We start from the raw sequence: 11868 nt of genomic DNA, 5'->3' as shown, positions 1-11868 counted from the left end.
GGAATTTAAATTGGAAAGATTGAAATCTTGTTGAAGGACTTATCCTGAAGAATAATCTTGAAAGATATTTGAAGAAACATTGTTTGGATCGAAAGAGACTTGTTTAGAAGTTTTATGTCTTGATTTTTCTTTAAAGTTTCGCCTTAGGATTTGAGAGAGGAGAAGGAGGAGTTAAAAAATGGAAATATCATTTTTTTTCTTTTAGGACTATGTAGAAGTTGAGAAAACCGTTTTAAGATTTTCCTAGTTGTATAAGGACAAGAAAATTAATTTTTTTTATATATATATATATATTTTCCATGTCAGTCAAAACAGAACTGCACTGCATCTTTTAGTAAAATGATCATAACTCTCTACTCCAAACTCAGAATGATGAAAACTTGGTGGAGTTGGATAGAAGATTCATAGACTTTTAATTTGATAGGTTATGAGTCAAATAACTCTTCATATTCTATTAGATATGATCATTTGAAGTTGATCCAAGTAAAATCTTATATGGAAACTCGATCAATAAGGAAACGTTCAACTCAACTTTTTGTTAGTGGATTCTTATGTGCCTTAATTCTATCTCCAAATATTTTCCAACACTAAAGAATTGAATTTAGAACCTATGCACAATTAAGAATCATTTAGTACAAACCCTTACACTTATGAATAATAGTTCAAGTTTGAGCTTAGAGTCTTTCTGGGTGTTAGAAAAAAGTTCTAACTATGAGGTGTTGATTTTGGGTGTATTTATGCAATTAAACATCATATTTACCCTTATTTTTATAATGAAATTTATTATTCTCAGTTTCTAGGGTTTAATTTATAGTCTTAGAACGATTATTGTGGAACAAACAAGATTCACTTGCAAGTGCTGCTTTGAAGTGGATTTTAGGTTCGATAGTCTCAAGAAGGTATTAGCCACCGGTGACCATACTTTCGTAAAAGCACCATTGGGCGGTGGTTCCTCTCCTTCCTCTTGAACCTCGAACAAAAAATCGATCTCGCCATCAGCTCGACTAAGTACCAAGGGCTTTCGGTAGACTTCTTTCATTTCCGAATTAGCTTGCGACAAGTCGTAGCATTAGTATGAGTTCGTTGACCGCGTAAGGGCGATCCATCTTGATGACGAATTCCACGATAACAAGAAATCGAAATTAATTGTTCGATGTCTGCTCGTTCTCCCCTCTTCAATTCCCAATGAACAACATGATCTTGACCTATCATTTGTTCAATTTGGTCGATTTGATACTTAGTTAATTCTTTTATCTTTATGTTTCCACTTATACCTAATCGTTAACGAACCTGAATGGCTTTTTTAGGGCCTATTCCATCTATTTTGGTTGAGGCAATTTTTACTTGTTCATCGCCAACTAATCTAGCTCCTGAAATATATAACATTCTTGATCCTTCCTTTTACTAGTCTTCTCGGCTGGAATCATAAATGGGTTGTCTCCTCTTTCATGATCCTTTCTATAGGTAGAACTACTGTGAGTGGTCTAAACTTCGACCCTTATTTCTTTCTTCATATTGTTAAGGGGAGCAAAGCTCGTTTTTTTTCCCTCTATTGATAGAAAAAGGGCACTCCTGCCGTCATTTCAGTGACTCATAGGGCTTCCCTCAACGCAGTCTTTTTTGTTCTTGAGAATGGTCGCCACTTCTACCAGGACCGGAATGATTATCCCTGCCCGATGGGTCTACATCCATCCCTGAATGTCGTCGGGTACTGTTAACTTCCCCGCCATTCTTGTAACTGTCACCTGTAATCCGCGCAGGTGTGTCCGCACCCCCCCGAGTGGACGAGAAAGAAAGGATTTATTGAAGCAACCCCCCAGGTTCCAGACCCAGGAGTCAACTTTCCCGTATGAGCATTCGGTACATGTATCAGTCCGTGGAAGAGTGAAAGGGTCACCACTACTGAGGATCCCCCCCAATCTTAGATAGTTCATCTGAGGGTTCGTCGCGGTTTATTGTTGTGCTTACACACAAGGCTACCCTTTTCCGAAAGCTCCACAGGACCACCTACCACTAGTCTTCGGCCGGAGGGGTTTATTGCACTAAAAGGCCGGGGCGCAGGCTCCCGAAGAGAGAAGCCCAACGAATGTTAGATGCAAAGTCCCGCACCTCATTAAGATCATATTGGCATACTCTCCCAAAAAAGAAAGAGCAGACCCCATTGAAGACGAGAGTGAGGTACAACAAGGCCATTTCTGTCCACCGCCCTTCTCACGAAGCCGTACGTGGACGTTACCGCTCATACAGCTCCCAGCCAGCAAGCAGTTAGCCTTCCTCTACAAGGAATGGAAGTGTGGATGAATCGACATCAAATATAGGATTGTTGTTGTACACTATCTCCATTTTAGTAGTCCTAGCTATCCACTCCACTATGTGGTAGAGTGTTCGTCCCAACCCCTTCGCAGGGGTACCATCCCTTTTAATTGAGAGAAGGACTCAGAATTGACTCCCCACGATTCGAGATCCGAAAGAAGGGTATGGAGTTTATCCAAGGAATGCTCTCCCATGGCGGTACGCAGATTCTCGAGGGCCCGAGCTCCCCGTCCCAGCCAATCCCCCGTTGGATCAAGGACCGCCATTATCCTTAGAATCTCGACCTTGACCTCGAATATGTCTTTTGCCTCTATTTCGGTCAGGTACATGATCCCGATAGGAGGAGTATAGGAGTATTTGGCTAGGAGCCTCTGCTGGATAGACTGAACGGAATTCCCCCTATCAATTCATCCAGTTGATACAGATAGGGGACCACTCGTGGGGGATGATTCGATGGACCAGCTTCGTTCCCCTGGGGAGCTACTTGAATAGCAGGCGGCACATGTCCTGGTTCTGGCTGATCCACCGACGTGCCCGTTTCCGTAGATTTTTCCCATGATTCCAAGAGGACATCAATCCCAAAATGATCCTCTTCAAACTCAGTACAGTAGCATTTGACATTGGGAAAGAGAATCGATCGCTTACCTTGTTTGGCATGCCAGAAGCATTTCGCTGTGGTTCTCATTGATTGAGTCGATCCAGAGACAAAGCAAAGGGAGTTCCACTGGTTCAGTTTGCTTAGAGGCAGAAGGCCTAGAAGAGGCATAGAAGTCATAAGGAATAGGCTTTTTGGTACTAGCTTGAGTAAGAGAGAATCCATAGGTCAAACTATTTGCAACAACTTCTTCGAAATAGGGGTCTTATTAGAACCTTTTTTTTCGAAATGGAAGGTACATCTTCTAATCTTGCCATTCTCCATACTATTATTATGGATATGGAGAATTTTCTTAGAAATCGCATTGCTTTTCTGGAGAATAACTCGACCATCTGTCTCCCTGATAAAGATATAGGTGTAAAGGGGCAATAAGGTGTTTGCCATAAAGGGCAATAAGCGCCCTTTCTTTAATAATATTGTAAGCGATGTATTCCCGCTCGGGGAAGAATGAAGTGAAACAGATTCGGGACCGTATCGAAGCAATGATATATGGAAATGTATAGATAGAAGTAAGAAGTGCACCTGGACAATAGAGCTCCTCACCCACTAAAAAGAGAAGAGGCCGGGGAGTATCGATACACTTCGTTGTCCATCCCATGGACAACTCCTTCCTCTTAGGGCTGTCGGGGAGTCCGAGGCGGCTCCAACCAAAAGTAGGAAACTGAGCGAAGTAAAGTAATCAAAGAGGAAGTAAGTGCTAGTAGTAAGGACTTGTCACGATCCATTGGGGCACATAGAATCTATGTCCTAGGTGTGGACGAAGATTGAGACTTCTCTATTTCTAGTTGTTTAATTTATTATAATTAGTGTTATACACTAGTTATGAGCAGCTAAATTAATAACTAGGGTTAGGGGTGATGATCCCCAATCCTCTATATACGATAACATATCTATCCTAATATATAATATATTATGTTGCTATGTTATCATCTTTTTAATTTATTTTTTACTATAGTGTAGAAAAAGGGTAGGAAACCTCTACATATGATAATTTTCGTTTGATTTCAAATTGATAGAAGTATGTTTACTACTTATGTAGAATTAAATCAAAGTGTAATCCTAGTGATCTTGGGCCTGATGAGCTAATTTAGCTTGTTATACTTTAAGGTCGTTCATAACTTTATCAGTCATATATAAATAGTATCATGTTTATTTTCGACTCTATTATATATTAATTATGTATAACTAAGGATAATTTAAACCTTAGCGAAAGAGAAAATTTGGACTTTTTTCCCTAATTAAGAAGACAAATGGAATCCACTAGAGTTTCATTAGTCAAGACAAATACAAAACATTGTGCTAAAATATGAAGTATAACCATATGAATAATCGAAAAATATACTAAATATACATGACTCTTAACTTTTCGTCAATTTTGACGGAGGGATAATGAAGTAATTGGTGCTATGTGCACATAAGAAAATAATACCACTTAATTGTCAATTGATTCTCCTAAGAAAGAACTCTATATATAATATTTTTAAAATTTAAATTGCATATCTCACTTTTTTTTTTTGCTTGTATATCTATAATTACTTATTTGTATTAAAAAGTCTTATTTAGATTTATTACCTTTTTGGGTCAAATTTTTGATAGTCCACTGAATATTTTGTCGTTTGTAGTTAGTTTCCTATATAGATTAGGTTCACATTAAGACAGTTCACATTGTGGTAATTATTTATAGACCTTTTCTTTAAGTCCTAATTTGTTACTTCCATCACAAAAAAAAAATAAAAAGATTATGGAGTTCAAATCAAAAAAAATATCAATGTCACGAGCAAAGGCAAAGCACAAGAACAACTCAAAAATGTAAGATTCTTTTTTCTTTAATTCAAAGATCAAAATTTCTTGTGTTATATAATTCAAAAATGACTCGAGAGAAAATCCAATTGAATTTCTTTATTGAAATTTATGAACTCGTGTTAGATACATTAAATAAATGTTATGAAACACGAAAGTTTAATCATAAAAAATCACTTAATCAAAAAATTCTTTCAATTCGCATCATAAACTTTATAACATAACTAATTTGATTGATATTTCTTAGGGGTTTGGAGGCCAGTAATAATTCCTTCTTGGTAGAAGGAATTTTGCTTAAAGAATAGTTCATTTGAATCATGGGAAGATTTCTTACGTTACAAGGAAAATACTCGTTTTTATTATGAAATACTGAATTGGAATGATTCAGCTGGTGAAAAAGCATTTTATGATGCTAAAAATAAATTTTATGCTGATTTTCGTAATCTGCATTTTGATAATTTGGAGCTGCCAAATCCTGATCTATACATCGATGAAATTGATTGGTATTCGAAAATTGATTCAAATTTACTTGAAGAGCCTGAATTCGCGTTACAGATGAAAAAGAAAGGAACAAATTTGGTTTAAGTTAGGACACTAATTGAGGAAATCGTTCCTTCTGGTTGGGATGTTGATGTTGATGTTTATAAAAATGGTTTAATTGGTCTCATTGTTAGTGATCATAGCGATTCTGGAGAAGTTGTTAAAGTTTCACCCCCGTGACAGACAGAGACGGAGCTAAGTGGAATTTATGGGGCTAGATGAATTCAGTAACTTTTTTTAAATTCATATTAGGAAATTATATATATCTATATATAAGGAAGAGGTCGTAGAAATGACTTTGAGCACTAGCATTGTCGGTTCGTTAGAATGTAACTTATAATTTTATTTAAACGTGAATTGTGAAATGAAAGTTTATGTTTTTTTTATTTCTACTTTATGCGAATATGATTATTATTTTTTCAATTGACTATTGGAAGAATTCAGTTAAGAACACAAAAAGGCATCAAAAATATGAGATGCACAATTACAATGCATTCTATTCTATATGATGTATTAATAAATTCAAAGAGACTCAATTTATTATGAAATATTTTGTATTTTTAATTTGTAGTTAATATGGAAGGAACAATTTATTTAATGAAGGTTCAATATTTAATATTTAATTAATTACACGAGTTGTAATATTTTCATTTAATGTGAGATAAAATAATAATTTACACTTTATTATGTTAATAATCAAAATACATTAAATTCCAGAAAAGAGTGTGTACCGAAACTATCAACTTCACTCTCAGTGTCGTTTTAATACCATATAAACTTCTTGTGGGTGGTTTGCAACTCCATTTGGAGTGATAGTTCATTCAAAGAATGAAAAATTTGAAGCAACATTACACAAATAAAATCGAAAGGACTTAGTTATTCTTCCAATGTGGGTTTTTCAAACTATCCTCCTCTTAAGTGAAAGCTTAAAATATTTATTTGAAAATCAGATTCATAAAACTGTTTATCATAATATATTACATTAAAATATGCTTATTTTGCATGTTTTCATAAGCTAATGAACAACGATAATGTTGATTAATCATTAAAATATAATGGTTCAAACAATATGTTCATGAATGCAGATTGGAAGCATGAAGAAGAAGGAGAAGTATATTCAAGTATTCTGGAAGATTCCCAGAACTGAAAGTTACAGAAAATTGAAAAAACAGAACTAACTACCTTCTTCTACCTTCCTATATATATATATATACATATATAAAGAATATAATAACAACTTTAACTAACTCCTAACTAATTTGTTACTAATTACAAATATACCATCTTATTCAAGTAATGCCTTCTTTAATACTCCCCCTCAAGTTTGAAGGCATGAAAAAGTTCATTACTCCAAACTTGGATAACAAGTATTCATGTTGAGATTTTCCTAAACCTTTAGTTAGCATATCAGCTTCTTGTTCCTTTGTATGTAGATCACGTATGAAATGACAATTCCAACTCAATGTGTTTTGTTCTTTCATGTAACACTGGATTAGCAGCAATTTGTATTGCTGATTTACTGTCACTGTAAACACTGACTGGAGTTTGAATCTTAGCTCCCAATTCTTTAAACAACTTAACTATCCATGTAATCTCAGCTATAGCACTGGCCATACTTCTATACTCAGCTTCAGCTGAGCTTCTAGAGACTGTGGCCTGTTTCTTTGATTTCCAAGAGATCAATGATTCTCCCATCTTCACCATAAAACCTTAAACTGATCTTCTAGTGTGTAAACAAGCTCCCCAATCTGCATCACAGTAAACCTTTAACTGTTTGGAGCTTTTACTAGACAGTAGTACTCCTTGTCTTGCTTGACTTTTTATGTATCTTACAACTTTGAGTGCAGCATTTAAATGAGATTGTTTTGGTTGATGAAGAAATTGACTGAGTGTTTGAGTAGCAAATGCAATATCTGGTCTTCTAACATTCAGATATAATAACTTGCCCACTAATCTTCTGTACATTGTTGCATCCTCCAATAACTTGTCTTCTTTATCTTTTCCATTCATATCATCATACTCTTTAGTAGTTAGTCTAACATATGGATCTAGTGGTGTACCAACTGGTTTAGCAGCACCAAGTCCTACTTCAGAAATGATTTCTAAAGTGTATTTTCTTTGATGCATTACAATACCTTCTTGTGACCTGGCAAATTCAATTCCAAGAAAGTATCTTAGATCTCCTAAATCTTTCATCTTGAAAGTATTTAGCAGTATTCCTTTTGTATCCTTTATCAAGCTAAGATCATTTCCAGTAATCATCATATCATCTACATATACTAGAATTACCACCAAAGATTCACCAGTCCTTTTTATAAACAGTGAGTAATCTAGATGACTTTGAACAAAGCCAAGATTAAGCAGTGCCTCTGTGAGTTTTACATTCCACTGTCTAGGTGCTTGTTTCAAAGCATATAAGGATTTAATGAGCTTACACACTGGTTTCTCCCCTGCACATTAAAACCTTTGGGAGTTTGAAAACCTTGAGGGAGAGTCATATAAACTTCTTCTAGCAGATCACCCTGAAGAAATGCATTTGAAACATCCATTTGATGAACATGCCATTTCTCAGTAGCAGCAAGTGCTAATACAATTCTGATAGTAACCATTTTCACTACTGGAGAGAAGGTTTCTTGATAATCAATACCTTCTCTTTGATTGAAACCTTTGGCAACTAATCGAGCTTTAAACTTATCTACTTCACCTGAAGCTAAATACTTGATCTTAAACACCCATTTGCACCCAATAGCCTTCTTGCCTGGAGGTAATGGAACAATAGTCCAAGTTTTGTTAGCATCCAAGGCTGAAATTTCAGAGGTCATAGCCTCTACCCACCTCTGATCAGAACAGGCTTCTTCAAATGTTGATGGTTCAACATTATTACCAAATTTAGACAGAAATGTCTGATATGATGTATGTAAGTGATCATAAGCAACATATTTATCAATAGAGTAAGCTGGCTTATCTCCAGACTTGAGTTTTGCAGCTGCTACATAGTCTTTCATCCATAAAGGAGCTTTACTACTCCTTGTAGACCTTCTTTGTTCAGTAATGGACACATCTAATGTAGATGTATCAGATCCACCCTCAGTTGTAGTTGTCTTTCTAGAATCAGTATCAACATCTGCTGAGAAAGTAGTAGGAAATAATTGCCATGCTGTAGAAGATGGGATTGCAAAAGGAAATGTGGATTCTCTGAACAAGACATCTCTGCTAAGAAAAAAATACTTGTTCTTCAGATCATAAAGTATATACCCTTTAGTATTTTCACTATAACCCATATGAACAGGAACTACACTTCTTGGTTGAAACTTATCCTGAATATACATATTCTTGGCAAAACACAAGCAACCTAATACTCTCAAATGTTGAAGTGAGGGTTGTTGCTTACGAAACTTTTCATAAGGTGATTTACCATGTAACACTGGTGTAGGAAGCCTATTTATAATGTATGCAGCACTCAATATACAATGTCCCCAAAATTTGATTGGAATATGACCTTGGAACTTTATTGCTCTAGCTACCTCCAAGATGTGTTTATGTTTTCTCTCAGCTATGCCATTCTGTTGAGGTGTATGAATACAGGTTCTTTGATGAACAATCCCTAGACTGGTAAACAACTTGTTACATTCAGCATTCACAAACTCTGAACCATTATCAGTTATAATGACCTGAACTTTGGAATGAAACCGAGTTTGAACTAAACAAAAGAAGTTTTGTAGCACAACACAAACATCACTTTTCAACTTGATTAGAAATAGCCACAGCATTCTTGTACAATCATCAACAATTGTTACAAAGAATTTATTGCCATTATGTGTAGTAGTATTGAATGGCCCCCATACATCAATATGTAGCAGTTGAAAAACTTGAGTAGACATAGAAGTACTATGAACAAATGGTAGTCTATGTTGTTTAGCTAGTGGACAGATTGTGCAAGTATGCACTTCCTTGGAACATTGAGTAACAGAGAATTTGAACACTTGTGTTAAGACACTAGGTGAGGTGTGGCCTAATCTTTGATGCCATAGTAGAACTTTTGAATCAGATATGGATGGAGATATAGATGAGGAAGTAGTTTGAGTTTCTTTATTCTCTTCTGCTGTGAAAGACTGACTATCTGCTGTGAAAGATTGACTATTTTTGCCTCTACTGACTTTGTGAATAGGTAGATGATAGAGACCTGCATTTTCTCTACCAATCCCCCTTACCTGCCCACTGTAGAGGTCCTGAAATATGACAAAGTCAGGAAAGAAGGAAACAACACAATTTAGATCCTTTGTAAGCTTTGAGACTGACAACAGATTAAACTTGAAATCAGGAATTAATAGAACATTTTCTATAGTGTCTTGTGAAGTCAAATGGCAAGATCCCGTGTGAGTAACTTTGACATTATCTCCATTTGGCAAATATACTCTTCTAGGTCTATCTGATAATACTTGCTGTTGATAATCAAGTATAGTAGGCAAGGATGTCATATGATTAGTAGCACCTGAATCTATAATCCACCCCTGTTGTTTATTCCCAACTATAAGTGCAATGTCATTACCTGTTGAGGATGAATAATCTTGAACTAGATTAGCATTTCCAGCATTGTTAGACTGTGAAGTTGATCCTTCTGTTCCTCCTTTAGAATTTGTATGTCCAAGCATTTGTAGTATCTGACTGTATTGATCTTGGGTAACACTCATTCCTCTAGTATAATCATTGTGAGTTACCTTTCCATTGTAACCTTGACTATAAGAGTTGTTGCTTGAACTTTCTTCTCTATTAGAACTATACTCTTCTGTGTATTTTTGTTCTTGATCATTACTAACAGCATTATGAGCTGTATGAAACTGTTTTTTGTCATTCTAATTTCTTCCCCTTCCATATGATGATCCTTTCTTCCTTCTTTCACGACCAGGAGGATATCCATGAAGTTGAAAACAAACAGCTCGAGTATGTCCTGTTCTATTACAATAATCACAGTACGCATTTGGATCATAGCTAGGAACATTAGAAGATCTGTGTTTAGGTAGAGATGAGTTTCTAGCAGTAAACATTGCATGTAATTCCACCTGTTCACTACTAGTAGTTTGTGTGATTCTACGCTGGATTTCTCTTTCAATTAACATAGAGTAAGCCTTATTCAGTGAAGGAAGAGGCATCATCATCAGAATCTGGCCTCTTGCTTGATCATATGACTCATTAAGGTCCATAAGAAATTGCAACAACTTTTGATTGTGCATAAACGTAATGAAATCTCTAGAACCAGGACAACCACAACTAGACATAGGAACCAAACTATCATACTCTACCCATAGCTCCCTCAATCGATAAAAATATACAGATATAGTGCTCATACCTTAACTGATTGTAGCAATTTCTTTGTGTAATTGATAAATTCGACTCCCATCCACTTTATCATATCTTTCACACAGTTCCTTCCACACTTCTGCTGCATTAGTTGAGTAAACAATTCCACTAAGCAACTCTTTTGATACACAATTCATGATCCATGATAGAACAATGGCATTACATCGTTCCCACAGATTCTTCAAATTTTATCCATATGCTTCCTTCTTGCAAGATCCATCGATCAATCCTAGCTTATTTCTTCCTAGAATAGCTATTCTCATAGCTCTGCTCCACACTAAGAAGTTTTCTGATCCAGATAGCTGGATCGAAATCAACATAACACCTGAATTATCGATGTTATTCAAGAACAATGGATGATTATGACTCAATTTTTCTGAAAGTTCATTATCAACGATTGCCATTGCTGCTTCAATTTACCAGATCTAATTTGAACAAACTTTGATTGTATCTACTGCACAAGCTCTGATACCATGTTCATGAATGCAGATTGGAAGCATGAAGAAGAAGGAGAAGTATATTCAAGTATTCTGCAAGATTCCCAGAACTGAAAGTTACAGAAAATTGAAAAAACAGAACTAACTACCTTCTTCTACCTTCCTATATATATATATACATATATAAAGAATATAATAACAACTTTAACTAACTCCTAACTAATTTGTTACTAATTACAAATATACCATCTTATTCAAGTAATGCCTTCTTTAATACAATAATCGTACGTCGTAATCAAATGAGTCTTTTCAAACAAAATTTTAATAAGAGGTATTAAATACTTATAAATAAATTAAAAATAATAATTTAGAGTTGTATTTTTTATTTTTACAGATGTTTTTTTTAATATAGTATTCTTAGCAGACATAAAACATTTAGTTAACCTCACATAGTAGCATAAAATTAAGGATTAATTATAGTTAATTAGTAGATGTTAGTCATGTCTTTTCAACATATTAACTCGGATATTATAGTATAATGTTTATTTATTAGTATGAAGATTTGAGTTATTTTATTCAGAGTTTCAAAATAGTTTTGGTAAAAGCTAATAGTTTTATTTCTTTCTTTTTTCTTTCTTTTCTCAATATAAATTTTGAACTTTTAAAAAAAAAAAGAATTTTCAATATTATTTAAAGTGAAAATAAAATCATTAAAAAAAATTAGCAATTCTTTACTTTTGTAATGACCCGGTAGGTTAATTTTAC

At 34.9% G+C, this 11868-nt stretch overlaps 1 pseudogene; it reads left to right on the top strand.

Moving 5' to 3' along the window:
• The first annotated feature begins 1623 nt into the window (after positions 1–1623).
• Positions 1624–2326, top strand: LOC114074667 (annotated as a pseudogene).
• The last annotated feature ends 9542 nt before the right edge of the window (positions 2327–11868 follow it).

This window comes from Solanum pennellii, chromosome 11, assembly GCF_001406875.1.
Source record: "Solanum pennellii chromosome 11, SPENNV200".
NCBI classification, from domain to species: domain Eukaryota; kingdom Viridiplantae; phylum Streptophyta; class Magnoliopsida; order Solanales; family Solanaceae; genus Solanum; species Solanum pennellii.
Note: the sequence above shows the minus strand (reverse complement) of the source record. Positions and strands in the feature narration are given on the sequence as shown.